Here is a 23,264-nt window from a genome sequence, read left to right as displayed (position 1 = left end):
GTGTCTATGATGATTTTTGGAGGAAGACGGTAGCGTCTTAAAACCTCATCATCGGGCATTCCAAAAAGTGTGACACGTGTTCGAAATATCTGGGGCCTTGCACGCCTACGATGCCTATGCCTGGGACGAGATTGAGGTTGGTCGGCTTCCGGGTGCATGGCCAGAACAATCCAACCCAGATCAACCTGAAATGGCAAGATTTGAATGTAAGGCTTTCTACCCACCCCAAAAGAAAATTAAGAACAACTTAGCTTGATGATACCATCCATTGCTGCTTACATGCCGGGGTATTGTCATGATACGTCCAAACTGTAAATATTCCCAATATTATAAAAAATCTGTTTAGTCTGTGCATTTATGTTTGTAAATTTGGTGCAAGACAAAACATAAAATAGGCGAAACACACATTTGGCCAACGAGCAAATCGACATTGCACACAGTACGTCAAATTGGGGTCAAATGTAAGCAAATAATGCTAAAGGGAAAACACAAACAATTTTACAGGATGAATAAGCATTTAAAATTGCGCTAATTAGTTCGCAAATACAAGTCACTATACAAACATAAAAATGCGCTAATTATTTCGCAAATACAAGTCACTATACAAACAGATAAAAATGCGCTAATTAGTTCGCAAATACAAGTCACTTTACAAACAGATAAAAATGCGCTAATTAGTTCGCAAATATAAGTCACTATACAAACAGATAAAAATGCGCTAATTAGTTCGCAAATACAAGTTAAAAAATGGACTTACCAATAGCTAATATATAAGATTCCCGATCAAAAGGTCTTCGGGGCCGAGACAAATAAAAACCTAACAGAGATGAAATTAGGAAAAAAAAACTTTAGAAAAATATGAAAAAGAAGGAGACACAAATTGAACCAAAGTTCGACTTCCCAAAACTTACCAAATCAAGAAACGAGGGCAAAAAAACACCAAAAAAAAAGCGTCCGGAAAATAAAAACGCAAATATAGCAAACAAAATAAACTCCCAACAACGCCAACTCCAAAATCCGCAAACAAGAAACTCCGACCAAGGTAACCTCCAACAATCCAAAAACGCCACCTCGACTCGAGACACACCAAGCCATAAATAGTGTTTAGTTTCCAGCACAAATTAAGGAGGGATCATAGGAACGCACAATCAATGATGCGGCCGCAAAATAATGACGCATGTATAAATACGTCACGTAAACACAATTAAAATTCTGGTGTATTTCTTGTTTGGAGCTCAGACATGGCTACAGACCAGGGAAACAATGGACAACAGTCAGGCGGTAAGTATTTCATGCATTTTGTCTCAATGATTAATTTGAAACATAATATTGGGCAAGTTGTGAAGTTGAGAATTCTTCATATTTACACAAATAGGTGAGGAGGATGACATGGAAGAGGCTGCTGGGCCCAGTATACCGGGCAAAGCTGCCAAAAAGAAAAGGCAGCCACAATTCACAAGAAAGGAGATGGAGGTTTTGATTCAGAAGTGTGTGGACATCCTGCCACAGGCAGACAGGAATATGAGTACAAGCCAGAAGTGGAGAATGTGGGAAGAGGTAGCCGTTGCTGTCAATAGGGTGGGTGATTATGTCCGTCTAGCCCGGGATGTCAAACGGCGGTAAGTAAACACTTGCCCCCCCTAAACACAAACCCCATTTTAAACAAAAGGATAATGGTTCCAATTTTATCCCACAGATGGGGCGACTTCAAATATCGCCTAAAGCAAAAACTGGCGGACAGGGCTAGGCATGCAAGGGGGACTGGTGGGGGTCCCACCCCTGTGTCATTGGAGTTGACGGATTTAGAAGAGCTGGCACAGGGGTCTGTGCAGCCTGTGGAGGTGTTTGGCGTGTCCAACATGGATACGGACATGCCAGACTTTGCGGCTCCTCATGTTGTCCCAGGTAAATATTGTGATGTCACCAACTCAGAAATGTTATTGTGCCAATATGTAGATTCTAATGTGAGTCTTTTCTCATTTTTCCAACAGAGACACAGGCGGATGAGTCTGCTCCAGAGGGGAGCCTTGGCCGCAGAATTTCTGCTGGCTCTGCAGGGGAGGAACCATTACATCCGGCTGAGGACCCTGCAGAAGCCAGTCCAGGGCAATCCCCCTCGCAGGCAGTGGCCCTCCTCACAGAACTCAATTTCAAATCGGATTTCCATACGGAGATTCTGAAGAGGATGGACGCCAGTCTGATATGGGTGGCTGAGGCCCTGGAGCAAAATGCGGCGGCCAATGTGACCATTGGTCAGGCCCTGGCGGAAAATACCAGGGCCAACATCCGCATTGCCAATGCCCTGGAGCAGCTCGTTCGCCAGCACATGGTGGAGCCGACCTCCCTTCCTGCCGGAACATCAGGATCCTCCACCTCTGGCACAACATCAGCCAATCCTCCAAATGTGCCTAGCCCTGTGCCTAGTCCAGAGGCCACAACATCTGCCTCTGGACAGGCCAGCCCGATGACATCCCGGACCCGGTCTGGCGCCCTCCCTCCCCCAGCGAAACGGGTGAAAAAACAGTGACAGCAATGGCTACTTTTCCCACACTCCTTCTGTGCTTGCCTCATATTCCTTTCTGGACAAAACTTCCCTCTCCTTTCTTGTGAATTGTTTTTCATTTTGTGTTTTACGTTTCATAAATCTTTTATGTTGGCCCAATTATTTTAACTTTGGGAATGAACCCTGCAAAAAATCTTTTTCTACAATCTGTTTTTTTTTTTAGTTTTTGTTTGAGCAATAAAATTCAAAAAAAGTTTGAAATTGTATTCTCACATTATTGTCAAAATGGGTTACATTTAATCCTGGGCCAAAAGGTAAAAACGTGCCAAAACCACATTTTACATGAATTTAAAAAAAGGGCTCTTTAAGGAACGTTTAAAAATTTACATAACGATGCAAATTCACCAGGCCAAAAGAAAAAGGGAAAAACAAAAAAACATGATGACATTATTGTTACAATAGGCCAAAACCAACAAATTGAGGCCAAAATAAACCCCCACAAATGTACGCAAATTGATTGTGTAATCCTGACATTAGCAGCTATGATTTCCACCTGCGTACGCTTTTGTGCTAACCCAAAAAACTGATTTCAAAACACATACCAAGCCGGTTTTCAATCCAACACTAATTGCTGTTCTGACCACCCGCGATTAATCGCTGCAACATCGTGGAGTGCCGGGACAGAGGAGAAGGCCATCGCCAATGTGGTCGAGTAATCCAGACCCTAAGCTGTGCGAGCATTTTGAAGGGAAAGAGGATCATCCAGTGACGTATGAGTCGGTACGAACACATTTTACGTTCGCATCTGCTAATGTATGTACGCCCCAAAAATGCCTCGCCACGCCTGCGTTTTTCCATCTCCACCCCCGTCAACACCCAAAAACGCCCTGTTCTGTCAATCACATTGGACATGTCACTTCCTGTACGCTACTTTACGAACGAGTCAAAATAAGCTCGCAATCTGCCATACGCACATGCGCAGCGAGCGTACTGCTGTTAACGAGCGGCTCTGAATGAGGGCCTAAGTCTTTGTAGTTGACATAAGGAAGTGCCATTAAGTGCAGGTATTGTCATTTTCTGCATATGTTTGCGACTGTATGCTAGCACTGTCTGTCTGTTTTCTTTGCTAAAAACTGTCATTCTTTTTTTGCTAACCCTGTACCTGTTCTGCTATTCTGAGCCATAGCACTGGTGTTGTGCAGGTGTGGCATAAGTTGCAAGCTGAGATGCAGTCTCAGACACAGTTTTCTGATGCAGTCTGAGACGTAGTTTGTGACGCAGTCTCAGTTTTTAAGTGATCCTCTTTACTATGTCTGGCAGTGAGAGTGTTTGACTAATTTATCCCCTATTAAACTGCTCTGTAAAAAATGTACAGTGGTGTCAGGAGCAGGGTACATAACCTATGAGGAGTTATGTTTCCAGTGTTACACTGTCCAGGGTCCTTTTGAGGCTTCTGCCACATAACACGAGCCACCACAGGAGTGCTTTGCTAAAGCATTAACAACCATTGCAGGGCATTTAGAAGGCCCTCCTATGTGTCCACAGTTCAGTTTTCAACAATAGCACCTTTTGCCAGTGCACAGGTGTTGCCCCCTCAGTGTGTTAATACAGTTCCTGCTATATTGCATGGTGCGAATGAGGTACGTCAGATTGATGCACCTATCAGCAGATCAGCTAAAAGAGTCTCACTATCATCGCAATCTACTGTATGGGATGATGATGATGATGATGATGATGTGTGATCTGATGATGGACTGCTTCTGGATGAGTCTGATTCTTAGCCACCTCCCCTGAAGGCAGGGCTCAAGTCTAAAATATATATTCCAGGGTTAATACAAGCTGTAAAGGCAGCCCTGATCAATGAGGAGTATGAGCTTCCTGCGTCTAAATCTAGGCATGCATATTTCATGGAAGAAAATGTGACTGAAGCTACATTCCCATTGTCTGACCAATTTGTGAATCACTTGGAAGTAGCTTGGAAAATGCCTGGAAATCGGTATCAACCGCAGAAGCGTCTAGTCTCTGCTTATCTTTTTGATGAGAATTATTTTTCCAATTGGTAGACTCCACCTGTGGTGGATTTCCATGTCACATGCTTGGTTTGAAGCACAATGCTTCCTATGCCTTCCTTGTCATCCCTGAAGGATGTTACAGATAGGAAGGTAGAGTTATAACTTATATCTGTTTATTCCCTTTCAGGGGCTGCGGGCAGACCAGCTATGGCCATTTGCTGGGTAAATTGGGCCATGGAATGTTAAGCTAACAGCCTTGAAACATCCTTAGCCTCTAATGCTACCAGGGAACAGCTGATTCTGGTGGGAAATCTCCAAGATTCTGCTACCTACTGTATATAATTGAGGCAGCTTTGGATATTGGCCTACTAAATGCCAGGGTTTTTTCAGTGGCCATTGCAGCTCGCTGTTCTCTGTGGCTTTGTTCTTGGAGAGTTGATGTGGAATCCAAGAAGGGGTTGGAATGTTTGCCTTATGACGGTAAAGTATTGTTTGGCCCTGATTTGGATAAGATCATGAATACCTTAGCAGCAGCTAAGTCGACTTGTCTGCCTTCAGCTCCAGCTTCTACAGGGGCTCAGACTCCATAATTTTGGACCTATTGGGCCCCAGGTAAGGCTAGAAAGTCCTTTCTCAGGCCATCCACCGCCAAGAAATTGGCCATGCCTAAAAAGCGGCCTTGGAGCACCAGACATCCAGCTGTCAAACCTGATGACAAGCCCTCCGCTTGATGGGATGTGCTTCTTCCTAAGGGACCCAAGGGTGGGAGGCCAACTTCTTCAGTTCACCCAGCACTGGTATCAGACTACCACGGATTCCTTGGTGAGGGAAGTGGTTTCTCTGGGGTACACCCTCTCCTTCTGCAGAAGTTCTCCCCAACAATTCTTTTGCACAGGGCTTCCAAAAAATGTGGACAAGGCTTTGGCTATTCTACAAGTGGTACAATCCATGCTGCAGGCAGGAGTCATTGTACCGGTCCTGATCTCCCAAAGAGAAACAGGATATTATTCCAGCCTTTTTCTAGTCCAGAAGCCAAACTGTTCTTTCTGTCCTATTCTCAGTCTCAGGTCCCTTAACAAATTTCTCAGGGTACCCAGGTTCAGGATGGAAACCCTGTGCTCAGTTATACTGGCTATGGAAGCTGGAGATTTTATGGTGTATCTGGATATCCAGGATGCATATCTGCATGTTCCAATGACTTCAACTCACCAAAGTTTTATCAGGTCTGCTGTGTCACAACAGCATTTCCAGTTTCAGGCTCTACCATTTGGCCATGCAACTGCTCCTCGTGTCTTTACAAAGGTCATGGCAGAAATGGCAGCCTATCTGCGGCTGCAAGGGATCTGCGTGTTACAATATCTGGATGACCTCTTACTGCTAGCATGGTCTCCAGAGGTCCTTCACCACCACCTGCAGCTAACAATATTTGTGCTCCAGGTACACAGGTGGTTGCTTAACTGGAAGAAGTCCTCACTGATTCCACCTCAAAGGATAATCCATCTGGGAGAGCTGTTGGATTCACAACAGCAAAGTATTTTTCTGGCAGCCGAAAAGATCTCCACTTTGCAGATGTGAGTACACAGATGCCTTTACAGTTGCTGAGTGTTAGTCCACTCAGAATGCATTTGCTGGGATTTATGGTGTCAGTGTTTGACATGGTAGAGTTTGCCCAGTTTCATTCCCGGCTGCTGCAGAAATCTATGCTCTCCAAGTGGGATGGATTACCCCATCACATATGGCCTCAATTGATGGTGCTGTCTCCGGAGATGCGCCTGTCATTGACATGGTGGCTACAGATGGCCTTCCTCAAAAATGGGCATTTTTGAGGTTTGCTTTTCATACCATTGCCACTCTCAATGCTTGGTGGATTCTACTTTCTGCATTCCCACACTTGAGGGTACTGCTTTTGGATCTCAGACTGGGTCCATTTGATGACTTATGCCAGTCTTTGGGGTTGGGGCACAGTGATGGGTCCACACTCTTTACAGGGAAGGTAGACAAGAGAAGAATCTATGCTTCTAATCAATATATTGGCACTGAGGCTAGTTTTCAGGGCCCTGCAGCAAGCAAGGCTGTTGCTCCACAGAAAACCCATGCAAGAATAATCAGACAATGCCACGGCAGTGGCTTATCTAAACCGTCAAGGAGGAACTCAAAGTCAGGTTTCAAGGACAGAGGTGTCATGCATTCTGACATGGGCAGAAGGCCATCTACCAGCCATTTCAGCGATGTTCATTCCGGGAGTGCTGAACTGGGAAGCGGACTTCCTCAGCCATCACAACATGCATCCCAGGAAATGGTCTCTCCACCAAGAAGTGTTTAAGCTTTTAGTGGATAGGTGGGGCCTTCCAGATGTGGACCTCAAGGCCTCTCAGCTAAATCACAAGCTGCCACAGTTTGGGTCCAGGACAAGAGACGCTGAAGCTCTCCTGTTGGATGCTCTGTCAGTCAGGTGGACCTTCCAGTTTGTGTACCTGTCTCCTCCAATCTCCCTTCTTACTTTTGTTCTTTGAAAAGAGGGAGGCACGGTCCTGCTGGTGGCTCCAGCGTGGCCCCAATGCCCATGGCACTCAGATCTTTGGAGTATCTCCATCAACACTCCGTGGCAGTTTCCTCAATGTCCGGACCTGTTGTTACAGGGTCCTTGCCTTTACCCAGATCTGGATCATCTGTCTTTGATGGTGTGGCTCATGAGACAACCCTCCTAAGGTCCAAGGGTTTTTCTGGCTCTGTGGTTTACACCATGCTCAGAGCATGAAAACCTGCCTCTGCTAGGATTTACCACAGGGTGTGGCATACCTATTTTGAATGGTAGTTATGACCCCCAGGTGTTCAGGATATCCAGAGTGTTTGCTTTCCTGCAGGCGGGTTTGGACCTTGGACTCCACCTTGCTGAACAGGAGGTCCATATCTTGGCCCTTTCAGTGTGGTTTCACTAAAGGATTGCTCATCTTCCTGACATCTACTCTTTCTTGCAGGGGGTCCAGCATATCCAGCCTCCAATTGTCCCTCCTGTAGTGCCTTGGGATTTGTCTTTTGTCCTTAGGGCCTTCTAGAGCCCTCCCTTTGAACCACAGGGCTCAGTGGACCTCAAATGGCTTACTGCCAAGACTTTGTTTCTTCTGGCCATTGCTTCTGCCAGAAGAGTTTCTGATTTGGGGGCTCTCTCCTGTCATTCTCCATTTCTAGTTTTTCACAGAGACAGAGCAGTGCTTTGAACTCACCCTGTGTTCCTTCCTAAAGTGATCTCTTGTTTTCACATTAATGAAGAAATTATTGTGCCTGTCTTTAACTCCCCAGATCTCTCGGTTGGTGACGCTTCTTTGGATGTGGTACATGCCCTCAGGATTTATGAGGCTCATACCAGTTCCCTTCAAACTTTTACTTTATGGTTCCAGAAGAGGGGATGGCCAGCCAATAAACAAACTTTGGCTAGATGGCTTTGCCTGACTATAACTGAGGCTTGCACTCAGGAGGGCCTGCCTGTGCTGCCCTCGGTCACTGCTCATTCCACGGTCTGTGGGTCCTTTGTGCACAGCTAGCCATGGTGCCATGGCTGTGCAGATTTGTAAGGTGGCCACATTGTCTTCTGTCTAGACCTTTTTGAGGTTTGCTTTTCATACCGTTGCCACTCTCAATGCTTAGTGGATTCTACTTTCTGTATTCCCACACTTGAGGGTACTGCTTTGGGAATCCCCAAGGTTTCCTGTGGACCTTCTATGGACCCTGAAGTAGAAAAGTAGATATGGTAAGAAGTTACCTTTATCTCTTTTTATATGAGGTCCATAGGCTCCTGCCCTGACACATGTGCTTCAGATGGGTTTTGCTCCAGTCACTGGTTTTCCATTTCCTTCTGTGTGAGAATTTGGTTCTTGAGTGTTCCAGACTGTCTTCTCTCTTTTATCCTCCTCTGGCCTTTGGCTTACTATGTAACTGAGGAGCCTCTGGTCTAGAGGTGGGGTATAGAGGGAGGCCCCATTGCATCCTGTGAGGACTGCATGGTGCCCAGGTGTCTTTGCCATTACCTATATTCCAAGGTTTCCTGTATACCCTATGGACCTTGTAGAAAAAGAGATAACAATGTTAAGTTTTTACCATATCTCTACTTTTCTTAAAATTAGCAGTTAAACCTGCCTATCTCAAAGACAAAAGAACATCCCTATGCCTATTAACATGGGCATTCCAATGCTTACTATATATGACAATATCATCCAAGAATGCTGCAGCATAATTCTGATGAGGATGAACAACTGGTCCATTACCCTCTGAAAAGAGGTGGGGCACATGCAAGTAAAAATGTGTTGTTTTCTACTGAAAGAGGCCCAACAGAGTAGAAAAATCAGTTTTCTTCCTAGCTTCCTCTGTCAGCTCAATTTGCCAAAATCCCTTTGTAAGATCAAGGGTAGAAATATATCTGGCCATACCTAATGTATCAAGCAGGTCATCGACCCTTGGCATTGGGTAGGCATCAAATTTGGATACTGCATTAGCTTTGCAGAAGTCTATGCAGAATCTTGTAGAAATATCTGGTTTCAGCACCAAGACAATGGGGCTACACCAGTTGCTAGTTGACTCCTCAATTACCCCTACTTTCAACATTTCTTGTATTTCCTTGATTACGTCTGCTTGTTTTTCCCTTGGAAGCCTCTAGGGTCTTTGTCAAACTACTACTCCAGGTGAGGTTACAATGTCATGTAAGACTAATTGGTCCTCCCTAGTTTATCAGAAAAAAACATGTGAGAATTAATTAACAATGTTCAGCTTGACTGAATTCAAAGGTTCAAGGGGTGGAGAGACCCCATCGGACTGAGGAATCTGTGGACCAAGGTCACTATGGCCATTACCAGGGTCTACTGAAAACACCTCTTGATCTTTCCTTGCTTTCAACAGATTAACATGGTAAATCTGCCTACCTCTATGGGAGTCAGGTTGAGAGGCTTCATAATTTACTTTGTCAACCTTTCTAATTACTTAAAATGTTCCTTGCCACTTTGCTAGTAATTAACTTCCGTGAGTAGGTAACAACAAAAGGATTTGGGGCCTGATTCAGAGCTGAACGCTCTGACAAGAGCGCTCGCTCTGAATAAGGGCCCTCCTCCATGAAAATGGAGCGGCCTCCTGGCCGCTCATATAGCTGTGGGTGACCACCCACAACATATGCGAGCGGCCAAAAAGATGGTCGCGATGGTCTTGACCATAGCAACCATTGGACTTGCGATGGAGACCCTGCAGTAGGGTCTCCCTGCCACAAGCCCTGGAGTGATTTTGGCTCTATCAGAGCCAAAATCACTCCCACTGACATCACTAGTGATGTCAGTGGGGCCGGCTTCAGATGGAAGGCATTCCCATGGGAACGCCTCCGTCTGGCAGGCATGCCCCTGGCAAGCCCACCAAAGGGGGCATGCTGTCAATCAACATTGACAGCATGCCCCCTTTGGTGCGAGACCCGGAGCGATGGAGAGCCTGTCGCTCCCCGGGTCTCACGCATGCGCACGACGGAGCTCCCTCCATCGTGCGCATGCGCAGTGGGTAACATCGACCCACTTGCGAGCATACTGCTGCTCGCGAGCGAGTCTGAATGACCCCCTTTATCCCCAGGTGCACAACTCATATTCGGGCATTATGGTTATATGAGAAGTAATGCCTAAATGCTCATAACTCTGAAATAATATGCAACATTTATTTGAAACTTTGTCAGTTTGTACTTTAATATGTCTGCTAACTATATATGTAGTTTTGTTTAGGTAGTCCAAGAAATACCATGAAATCCAAGATAAAACAAAGAGCTGTCATTGAATTTCTGGAAAAAGAAGGCTGCAGTGCTACAGAAATCCACAGATGACTGAAAAAAGTGTATGGTGATCGCACAATTGACTATCGCAATGTAAGAAGGTGGATGAAGCATTTTCAAACAGGAGAATCATCAGTGTGCGACAAACCTTGTGGTGGCAGACCATCAACTGCAGTGACAGCAGAGAAGTGGCACAAAGTCGATGCCATGATTCAGAAAGACTATTGTGTGACCATTGGAGATATCAGTGATGAACTGGAATGTAGCCATGGCACTGTAGAAACACTAATCAATGATTTGGAATATTGTAAAGTATGTGCTAAATGGATTACAAAGCAATTAACCAGGGATCATAAGGCCCAGAGGATGGAAGTGTGCAATGACCTTTTGACCAACTTTGAAGCCAACCCTGAGATGTTTTTGGAAAATGTCATTACAGGAGATGAGACCTGGGTATTCCTTTATGACCCAGAAACAAAGGCCTAATCAAAGCAATGGAAACACCCAAGTTCACCTAGGCGAAAAAAGTTTTAATCACAGCAATCCATAAACAAAGTATTGGTCACATTCTTCAGGGATTCCTGAGGTGTTATTCTCATTGATTACTTCAAACAAAACCAATCAATCAACAGTGATCGATACATTATTACACTTAAGAAGCTGAAAGAAGCCATCTGCAAAAAAGGTCAACAATTCGACTGTGAAATGTCATGTTACACCACGACAATGTCAGACCTCACACTTCGATGGCAACATCTGTGGCCATTGCCAAAATGGGGTAGGCAATAATGCCACATCCACCATACAGTCCTGATTTGGCCCCTTCTGACTTTCATCTGTTTGGCCTTCTCAAATACTGTCTCAGTGGTCAACATTTTGAAGACATAAAGGTTGTGAAAAATGCCATAAGTTCCTGGGTCAAATACCAACCACTGGAATTTTTCCAAAGTGGATTCACAGTTTGGGATGAGAGGTGGACAAAATGTCTGAGATCAGATGGTGAATTTTTTGAGTAGAGTCTTTCTGTTACAATGATTTCAATGTATTTTACTGCAAATTTTCATAACTGTATCTATAATAAAATTTGAGTTGTGAGCATTTAAGCATTACTTTTTGAACAACCCGTAGAAACGTTTTTGAGTCTCCTGTGCATATACCAAATTTTCCCTGGCCAATTGACCTAGTAGGTCTATGTGACTACGCACCTGGACAACATATTGAAGATTGCATTTGCCCTCTATTATTTGTTCTTCCCATGCTTCCCGAACAAGGTTGAGAACACCCTGTAGTTTCCTTCCATAATGAAGCTCGAAAGGGGCAAAGCCAGTTGAAGCCTTGGGCACTTCTCAGATTGAAAACAACAAACTGGGTAGAAGCTTATCCCACCTTTTTTCTGTCTCTATAAACTTTGTTAACATAGACCAGGGGTTCTCAAACTCGGTTCTCAGGAACCCACACAGATCACATTTTCCAGATCACCTAGCAGGTCTACAGGTGTTTTCATAACTCACTGACACATTTTAAAAGATCCACAGGTGGAGCTAATGATTTAACTTTTGATTCTATGAGGAGACCTGGAAAACATGCACTGTTTGGGGTCCCAAGGACCGAGTTTGAGAACCTGTGACATAGACTTTAGTGTACGGTTAAATCTTTTGACTAAGCCATCTGTTTGGGGATGATATATTGAGGTTTTGACAAATTTTGTTTTTAACAACTTTAACACCACCTGCATTAACTTAAACATAAAGTTTGTCCCTTGGTCCAACCTTCAAAAACAAATAACTTAGTTGCTAAGTGAAATGCTTCCGGATAACGGGTGGCATAGTCAACCACAATTAAATTGAATTTATAGCTTTTAGACCATGGTTCAATCAGACCCACTAAATCAACCCTTATTTTTTCAAAAGGGACAACTACAATTGGGAGAGGGATCAGCCGGGCAGGAGACAATTGGTTTACTGTTGTCTTTTGACACTCTGAACAAGTGGAACACAACGTGAGACCTCTGCATAAACAACTGGCCAATAGAACCAGGAGGTTATTCTCTCCACCATCTTATCCCATCCCAAATGACCACCACAAGGAACTGCATGGACTAAAACCAGAATCTGCTTTCTGAAAGGGCCCGCCCCACTAACTGTCCTATCATTTCACTCGTTTGTTTGTGCTTGTCTAGTCGATCTAAAACCTCTTTAAGCAACACAAAATGGGGTTATTTTACTTCTGTTACATGTGACAAGAAGACACCATCAACTAAAATAACCTGTTCAAAGGCACTTTTTAAAGCAGGATCTTCCCATTTAGCCTTTCTTAAATCAGGTTGAGGTGCACGGAGAAGTGTTAAGACCTCTTCATTAATACTACTTAATTGAACTTCAGCACTATTCCCCACACCATGAGGATTAGGCGAGCTGCTAAATCATCAGTGTTCCTAGACCTCTCAGCATTACCATGGACATCAGCATGTATAGCCACATTAATAATGACAGATTCATCAGAATTATCAGCCACATTGACATGAACAGGAACATCAGCATTTACAGGCACATTGCAAGCACTAGCATTATGGGAAAATACCTTTTGTCCCAACAATACTTCACAGGCAACACAATCTCTGTGATCCCTTCTCCTTTGTTTCTTAGATTTAGGAGCCTTTACCCTAGACAGAGACTAATCAGGGGAGAAGGGAAATGTTTCTACAAGGGCTTCTGCAGGCATCTGTTCCTTCAGTAGAACAAGAGCCCAGAAGTGAGGTCAGTCACGATATATTAGCACAGGGGCTGGTAACCAAGGACACACACTCACACATAGTTTGGCAATCTTTCCTGATTATCAAAGGGACAATGGCAATAGGAAAGGCCCCGGACATCTCCATGCGAATAACAGATTTAGACTTGTTCATGGGGCAACAACAACTCTGGGGACAACAAATTATTTTGTATAAGGGTAGTTGCAGATCGATAGTCCACAAAGCCCTTGACCAGGCTATTACAGACGTGCACACATACCTTTAGTCTAGGTGGAAGAGGGAAGGTCTCTATAGCTGTAAAGACAATGGAAAAAGAGTAATACATCTGTGAACATGCCCATTTTTGATGTCCACCTTAGAAACATGAGAAACACACTTGAGATGGAGTTATTGGGGAAGTCCTCAACTCTGGACCTCCATCTTCTTTAAAACGGGTGGCCATCACCTTCCCCATAGATCACCTTCTGGCCCGAAAACCCTCTTTACGTGAAGAGAAAAGCGAAGCTGTTGGCCTCAATTTCCCCAAAGCCATCGTCTGCAAGGGATTCTGGTGTCTATCGGAATACATACGTGGTGGCACATTATCCCAAGACAATGCCCACTGTGGAGACATATGGGGAGATTCTGGTGTAATTAAGGAAGTAAGGTTCTCCATACCATCCTGCGCCAGTAAGGCATTTTCCACTAGCCAGACAGCGGAATCCAAATACTCAACTCAATGCAGCTGGACACAGTGATCAACTTTGGCAGGGAGATGTGCAACAAGCTGTTCAAGAGTGACCAAATCTACCAGCCAGGTGGAATTATCTAGGTTTGGCTACATGCATTTAATTGCAAGGGTAGCCAGTTTCTGGGCCAGGATGCATGGCCTTCCATCAGGATAATAGGACACATACCTGAATTTCTGCCAATATGCTTCTGGATAGAGGCCAAACCAATCTGCTATGGCAGCCTTCACTCTGTCATATATTTTTGCATTTTCCAGGGAGAGGTTGGCATATGCAGCTTGGGCCTCCACTGTTAGCAGAGGGGCAATCCATATGGCCCAGGATTCTTTTGGGCCATGCTTGCAAGGTAGCAACCCTTTCAAAAGTAGTAAGAATGGCTTCCACATCATCTAGGGCCTGCATTTTGGGAAGTACTGGAGCAGTTACCTATGTTTGCTGCTGTTTAATGAACACCAATGTTTGTTGAAAAATGGCATCCATTGTGGTTTATTTAGGATCCTTGGCACAGGACCAACTATATCCCATTCTGACACCACAATATAGTGGGTAAGTTCAGATGACCAATGGTAGAATGAGATGATGCAAACAGGTAAGCTTTTATTCCAGGATTGAAAAGGCAGAGCCAGTGTAATGACTACTTCCATCAGGCAAACACAGTTCAGGAACAATAATACAGCTTACACTTAATAGCAGTTCAAACAAGCAAATTATTCCCAGCATAGTCATGGTTCAGACTGTCAACCATAGGGACAGCTGCTAAAGGTACAAGCTCTCCCTCACATTTTCCACTGACTAACTTACAATTTTTTTAAACCTTAGCTGGTCTCAATTGAGTTAAGTATGTGGTTCCTCTCTAGCTACAGGAAAGTTAACCCTTTCCTCAGAATGTGGGAGTGACCCACTCTTTTATATAGCTGTTATAAACAGCCCATCATGTTTGCTGACAATGTGTATGGTATATAATATTACAGAGTTGGGTTACATGATGCCGACACTTGGGATGCCAGCACTCAGCATCCCAATGGTCAGAATCCCAATGCTGGCATCCCAACAGGGTTAGAATACCGACACCTGTGGGTTGGTATCCTAACCCTTTCCCTCTCCCTACCACTAACCCTCCCTCCCCGGTGGATAAAACTAACTTCCCTTTAGTGCAGTGGTTCTCAAACTCAGTCCTCAAGACTCCACACAGTTCACATTTTGTACATCTCCTAGCAGGTGCACAGGTGTGGTCATTACTCATGGACACATTTTAAAAGATCCCCAGGTTTAGCTAATTTTTTCACTTGATTTTGTGAGGAGACCTGGAAAACATGCACTGATGGGGGTCCTGAGGACCAAATTTTGGAATCTTTGCCCTAGTGCCTAAACTCAACAACCCCCTCCTCCACCCTTAACCTAACCCTCCTCCTTAGTGCCTAACCCTAAACCTCCCCCTTGTGCCTAACCCTACCCTTAACCCTGCTACTTACCTTAGGGATGCTGATGCCGGCTTTCTGACAGGTGTCAGAATGAATGAATTTTGTTGAGTTTTGTACTAAACAGTAGCAAGTGTGAAATGCACTAGATCCGGCACATTTTGTCACTTCTATCGATATTCATGATGTATTAAAGCCATTACCATAGTAAAAATTACTTTTGTTTATTGGTCCCAGTAAAGTTTTAACAAGATTGCCATCACTTCTTTCAAAGTATCAATTTTTGCCTCCAGATAAAACACTTTTCCCACAAGATCTCTCACCATCTGAGCACAGCTACATGTGTATGCATTCTTATGTTCAAATGCCAGTTTTTGATGGGTTGGTGAATGGGATGCTTCTTTCATGGGTGGAGACTCCAGCGGCTCCAAGGTGTCCAGTTCTTCATTCAGTGGATTTGGTGCATCGATCATTGAGCTTTCTTCCTGGGCCTCCATGTTCATTGGTTGCTCCATTTCATTATTTCCTTCTATCTGATGCAAAGCCAGGCAATTTGCCTTTGCATTCTTCCTTGCCTTGACAGGTACAGGTACATTTTCCTTTCCGGCTTTCTTCTTGGAAGGTTTTGTTATAGACTTTTGTGGCACTAGTGCACTCAGCCTCTTGCTCAGTGGAAGTTTGTGAGATGAGGCACCAGCATAAAAAGCTACACTCTTCACCATTTTCACTGTTCAGTGCACTCTAAAATACACAAGTATAAAGACTCTGTAAATATTAAGCTAAATAGTGGAAATATATTTTTTTTCACATTACAACTCCGTAAACAATTACAGTACTCCTATGTACTGAACTTTCAAGAATGTGCCTCACACTCTATACAACTACAGTAATACCCCTTTCACACAAAGATGCAAACTACTGGGTAAAGCACTTTTGCTGTACTGTACCTGGTAATTTGCTGATGAACACGGAGATTTTTACTATGTGAAAGGGTCACCCTGAGACTTTGACCTTACTTTTTACCAGGGTCGGAGACCCGGTAATTTTGATCAGGGTTGACCCTTTCACACAGAATAAGTGTTTGTGTTGATCTGCAAATCATTGGGTAAAACTGCTAGTGCATACCAAGTAATTTGATTTTCTGTGCAAAAAGGGGGTACAAAGTGGGACCATCAAATAAACCTGTGCTTCAAATGCATGATAAAAACAGAGTTTTTTGCTATTTTCTGTGTGAAAGGGGAAGGGCTATTTTTCAGCAAAAAATCAGTTCCTGTTCCACTCATAAACTACAGTATGACAGGCCAAAATCTATTATTCATATTATACTGTAAGATTTAGTTTAAAGGCTGTTTTGAGTGCCTTTTATTCTAAATACATTTTCATTAATATATGAAATACATACTGTGTATATACATATATATATATATATATATATATATATATATATACACACAGTCAGGTCAATAAATATTAGGACATTGACAGAATTTTCAAATTTTGGCCTCTATTCACCACCACAATGGTTTTGAAATGAAACAAACAAGATGTTCTTTAACTGTAGACTTTCAGATTTAATTTGAGGGTAATTACATCCAAATCAGGTGAAAGGTGTAGGAATTACAACAGTTTCAATATATGCCTCCCACTTTTTAAGGGGCCAAAAGTAATGGGACTTTCAACTCAAAAGCTATTTCATGGACAGGTGTGGGCTATTCTTTTGTTATCTCATTATCAATTAAGCAGGTAAAAGGTCTGGAGTTGATTCTAGGTGTAACATTTGCATTTGGAATCAGTTGCTGTCAACTCTCAATATGAGATCCAAAGAGCTGTCACTATCAGTGAAGCAGGCCATCATTAGGCTGAAAAATCAAAACAAACCCATCAGAGAGATAGCAAAAACATTAGGTGTGGCCAAATCAACTGTTTGGAACATTCTTAAAAAGAAAGAATGCACCGGAGAGCTCAGCAACACCAAAAGACCCGGAAGACCACGGAAAACAACTGAGGTGGATGACAAAAGAATTACTTCCCTGGTGAAGAAAAACCCCTTCACAACAGTTGGCCAAATCAAGAACACTCTCCAGGAGGTAGATCTATATGTGTCAAAGTCAACAATCAAGAGAAGACTTCACAAGAGTGAATATAGAGGGTTCACCACAAGATGCAAACCATTGGTGAGCCACAAAAACAGGAAGACCAGATTAGAGTTTGCCAAACAACATCTAAAAAACCATTACAGTTCTGGAACAACATACTATGGACAGATGAGACAAAGATCAACTTGTACCAGAGTGATGGGAAGTGAAGGAAAGTAACTGCTCATGATCCAAAACATTCCACCTCATCAGTGAAGCATGGTGGTGGTAGTGTCATGGCGTGGGCATGTATGGCTGCCAATGGAACTGGTTTCCTCGTATTTATTGATGATGTGACTGCTGACAAAAGCAGCAGAATTAATTCTGAAGTGTTTTGGGCAATATTATATGCTCATATTCAGTCAAATGCTTCAGAACTCATTGGACGGCGCTTCACAGTGCAGATGAACAATGACCCGAAGCATACTGCAAAAGCAACCAAACAGTTTTTTAAGGCTAAAAAGTGGAATGTTATGCAATGGCCAAGTCAATCCCCTGACCTGAATCCAATTGAGCATGCATTTCACTTGATGAAGACAAAACTGAAGGTAAAATGCCCCAAGAACAAGCAGGAACTGAAGACATTTGCAGGAGAGGCCTGGCAGAGCATCACCAGGGATGAAACCCAGCATCTGGTGATGTCTATGCGTTCCAGACTTCAGGCTGTAATTGCCTGTAAAGGATTTGCAACAAAGTATTAAAAAGTGAAAGTTAGATTTAGGATTGTTTAGTTTGTCCCATTACTTTTGGCCCCTTAAAAAGTGGGAGGCACATGTAGAAACCATTGTAATTCCTACACCGTTCACCTGATTTGGATGTAATTACCCTCAAATTAAATCTGAAAGTCTGCAGTTAAAGCACACATTGTTTGTTTCATTTCAAAGCCATTGTGGTGGTGAATAGAGACCAAAATATGAAAATTCTGTCAATGTCCCAAAATTTATGCACCTGAATGTATATATATATATATATATATATATATATATATATATATATATATATCTATATATATATATATATATATATATATATGTATAGTATATACTGTATAACAGTTTTTCTAGAGTTCCACCCCCAGTAGCTCCAAACGCTATTCCTGAACCTATTTTTCAAGAAAAATAGCCCTGGAAAAGGGGTATTGCTGTAGTTATAGTATACAGTACTTAATAGAACAACATGACCCATTCCAGTAGGGATTAAAAGCTCTATTCTTGGACATTCCTCTGAATTTATGAATGCAATCACCTGTGTACAGCAAGTTACACTAATTGACAATAAAGATGTTTCACCACAGGTGATGGAAATCATAAATTAAAAGGGAAGTCCAGGAATAGAGCATATTGTCATTCCTGGCTCATGTTGGGAAACATACAGTACAGGTAGGTCTACCCTTACACCACATACTATATGTGACTGGGAACAAAAATAATGGCATACTGGGCATGTAAAGTGAGGCTGATCTATTGTAACTCAATAACAATTATGAGTCTAGATTCAGGGACATTGCAGCAGCACATAGAGCTGAGTTAATGGGCTAGTATGAGACACAGCACTATAGGGGTATATATGACTGACAACATGGCCACTGAGCAAGCACCGAGGCAGTGGGATGGTTATGGAGCGATCAGTGTTATACAGTGTATGTGAAATATGGCCTGCTACAAATTGTTCTCGATACACAAATATGCATCTAGGGTCAGGGACATTGTAGCAGCACATAGAGCTGAGTTAATGGGCTAGTATGAGACACAGCACTATAGAGGTATATACAACTCACAACATGGCCACCGAGCAAGCACCGAGGCAGCAGGTTTATGGAGCTATCAGTTTTATACAGTGTATGTGAAATATGGCCTGCTACATATGGAACTCAATACACAAATATGTGTCTAGGGTCAGGGACATTGTAGCAGCACATACAGCTGAGTTAAGGAGATAGTATGAGACACAGCACTATACTGTATATACGAGTCACAAGATGGCTACTGAGCATGTATCAAGGCAGCAGGAGGCTATGAAGCAATCAGCAGTAAACAGGGTATGTGAAATATGGCCAGCTATATGGAACTCGATACATAAATATGCATCTAGGGTTGGGGACATTGTAGCTGAGTTAATGGGACAGTATGAGACATAGCACTATAGGGGTATTATATGAGTCACAAGATGGCCCTAGAGCATGCAGTGGGAGGCTATGCAGCGATCAGTATACAATGTATGTGAAATATGGCCTGCTGTATGGAACTTGATACACAGATATGCATCTAGAGGTAGGGCAATCAGCAACATACCTAATTTACCGTGAACCATAGCAATTTCCTTATATTACCAGCGGGATGATACTGTAGGAAATAGCTGTAGAAGTTCAGGGTTGATCACTAATGAGCAGCAACAAAGGTGACTTGGAAGTCAGGCAAAGTTGCAGGGGTAGATTACTGTAATGAGCAGCAACAAAGGTGACTTGGAAGTCAGGAAGAGTTGCAGAAAGTATCTCAAGAGTTCATACTGGTGATACATGCTGAAAAGATGATCCAAGCAGCAAGTCCATACAGTAAAGTAGCATATTCACAGAGTGGATAGCTAGGCCACTCTGCTCTTTTATGCTATCAGAAATAAAGAAATCCTTTTAAAAAATTGAGGTCTTATACTTAGGATTGTTCACTTTTAGAGACTTTTTTTTGTTACAAACAATACGGCTTTCTCAAAAAGCCTGTAACTACATTATATGCAGGTGTTGACATAATGAAACTTGTTATTTAAAAGCTCAATGTTTTTTAAGTCTATATTAGACTATAAAACATGGTATCATGTAGTAATCTGTATTTTTTCTTCAGTCTCCATGGCAGCCATTACAGTGGGTTACTCCTCCAGTTCCCTACCGACAGACAGGAAGTTTTTTTCTATAGAGACCACCCACTTGGTGTATAAAGGTTAGCCCCTCCCATTCCCTAGTGTCTTTTTTCCTTTCTCTAGACAGAGTAGGGAAGTTTGTTATTTTTATCAGAAGGACATACCTCATTGCCCAGCAATATGCCAGTTATCCTGCAGTCTGTGGTGGGGTGGCACCCTGGGGACATATGGAATACAGGCAGAGGCGGAGCTGATAACTGCGCTGATAGCGCTGTAACATAGGCACAGCCAGCTTGTGCATGACGCGGCTGGTGGGAGCAGGAGCCAGGTTGATGGAGGCTGGGCTACAGCTGAATCAGCGGTAGGCTCATGTAGGAATGCGGCCGGTGGCTCTGGATGATGTCAACGCCCAGGAGGCAGTATGGTGCACACTGCGCATGCACCAACCCATCACTAGGGTTAAAGGGCTATAAAAATTTGGCGCTACACACCGGAGATACACCAGATGTGAGTTCTGCCGAGTGGAGCTGTAAGTGCAGACATGGAGCAGGAGCCTTCCCCCCAACAGCCGATCAGCACCCAGATGGGCTAAGTCCTAATTAGATGGGTGCAGTTGTTTCTTTAGTTAGTGTAGATATAGTAGAAACTTTATTATTGTTTTTCTGCAGTGTGCCTAGTTCTGTGGAGCACAAGAAAAAACTTTCAAAGAAGAAACATATGAATGTAAAGTATGCAGCATGTGACAGAGCTTTTTCTGGAAATCAAGATATGGTTTTTGTGATGAATGCAAACATAAATCTCCATCTAGTCAGAGTCAGCAGGTTACTCAGATTCAGGAGCTTATGGAATGGATGAAGAAATATTTTGTATCAAAAGAGGTATTTTTAACCCTCCACTGGTTTAAGAGATCAAGATCTCAGTCAAGTCTTGTATATGAGGAGACAGAGTCATTTGAACAAAGTATAATGGAGGTATTGGAACAAATATCCTGTGATGAGTATGGTGAAATTCAGGAGGATATGAGATTTTTTAACATGGATATTGTAGAAATAATGTTAAAGAATATTTATAAATCTCTAAATTATAAAGATGTGCCTGACAGCAGTGAACAACAGGATGTATTGTTTGAAGACAGAGCAAAGAAAAATAGAGTATATCCTATACATAAGGTCATGAAGGATATTGTGTTAAAAAATGTCAGAATCTGGATAAAAGACAGGGGAATTTAGCCAGAATTGATCATATGTATCCTATTAGGGATGAATAATTCCTTAAATTGTGTATTACTCCTAAAGTGGGTGCTCCGGTGGCAGAAATTGTATCTAAGACAACCATTCCTTGTGAGGATGGGGCTTCTTTTAAAGACACAATGGATAAAAGAATGGAGACTTCTCAGAGAAGGGGATATGTTGCCTCAGCAGTCTTGTTAAAAGCTGGCATGCCTATTACTTCTGCGTCAAGAGCTTTAAGATGATGGAGTGTGACTATGCATACATATTTAGAAGAAAATATTTCAAAACAGTATTTGTTAAAAAATCTGGAGATAATGCAGAGATTTATGTGAAACTTCTTTAGATGTGACATCATTTACTGCAAGATCAATGGCTACTGCAGTAGTTGCAAGAGCATTATGGCTTCGCTCTTTGTTTGCTGATGCTCATTCAAAAAATAGATTAACAAATTTACCTTTTGAGGGATCATTACTATTTGGAAATAAACTGGAGGCATTGATACATATGTTAACAGGTGAAAAATCTAATAGGTTACCTCAGGACAATTATAGAAGATATGAGGCACAGACCTCTAAACAACAGTTTAAGGAGACAAGAGGCTACAGACTGGGGAGACAGTATACTAGGAGGTACTCTACAGGAGTGGCAAGACAGTCATTTCATCAAAATCAGGGAAGATCTTATGGATGAAGACAATGACTACATACAGTCTCATTCCAGAGTGCGAGTAGGGGGCAGACTGTTGAAGCTTGCAGAAATTTGGAAAACAATTACCCAGGACAGAGGTGTCTTGCAAATAGTCTCCAAAGGTTATCAAAAACAATTTTAGGGGTTTCGCAGAGGGGACAGATTTCTGAGATCAAGAATTGCAACATCAGAATTAAGGATCCTAAAACAAAGTACAAAAAAGTTAATCAATTTACAGGCCATAAAACCAATACCTCAGATGGAAAGAGTAAAAGGCTTTTATTCTCAGATGTTTCTAGTAAGAAAACCATCAGGACAGTTCAGAACAATATTTGAATTAAGAGATTTAAACAAGTTTCTTCAAACAAGAACATTTTGGATGGAAACTTTAAAGACAATTCTGATGGGAGTAAAAAGAGGAGATTTTCTAATGTCTTTAGACCTGAAAGACACTTACTTCCACATTCCAGTCTGGCCTAAGCATCAGAGCTATTTAAGATTTTGTATCCAGAGCAATCATTTCCAAATTACATGCCTGCCATTTGGTCTGGCATGATCCCCAAGGACTTTCATGAAGATCTTATCAGTACTAATAGCCTATTTACGAAGGCAGGGCCTGTCACTCTGGCCATATCTCGCTGTCACCTTGATTTCAGGAAGAACAGTATCAGAGATAATAGAGAATTGAGACAAGATATTAAAAACCATGCAATTAAGTGGATGGGTAGTAAACTGGGAAAAGAGCAATTGCAGTTCCAGGGAGTACAATTAATACGAACTGATACGAGATTACTCTGTCAGGCGACAGATCTGGAAATATTTGAAGACTGATTCTGTTTGTCCTAAAATGCAAAAGAATACAAATATGGACAACAGTCTCTCTTCTAGGATTGATATCTTCAACCATAGGAATCATACCATGGGCAAGATGGTGAATGAGGGATCTTCAGTGGAATATACTAAAGTTTACCCACAGAGGATTATCTCTGAATCATTATGTAATGCTGGAAAAACACACAAAGAAGTCATTAATGTGGTGGAGTAGGTTGAAAATAGAGGAGAGATCAACATCATTAGCACAATCAGAGTACCTAAGACTACTACAGATGCAAGTTCAACAGGCTGTGAAGCACATCTATCAAATCTAATTGCACAT

The 23,264-nt window shown here is 42.6% G+C and overlaps 1 pseudogene; it reads left to right on the top strand.

The window, feature by feature from the left end:
- Window positions 1-19,317: 19,317 nt before the first annotated feature.
- LOC148532126 (uncharacterized) lies at window positions 19,318-22,111 on the top strand (annotated as a pseudogene).
- Window positions 22,112-23,264: the final 1,153 nt, after the last annotated feature.

This window comes from Taudactylus pleione, unplaced genomic scaffold (genome assembly GCF_031769625.1).
Source record: "Taudactylus pleione unplaced genomic scaffold, aTauple2 ptg000083l, whole genome shotgun sequence".
NCBI lineage: Eukaryota > Metazoa > Chordata > Amphibia > Anura > Myobatrachidae > Taudactylus > Taudactylus pleione.
Note: the sequence above shows the minus strand (reverse complement) of the source record. Positions and strands in the feature narration are given on the sequence as shown.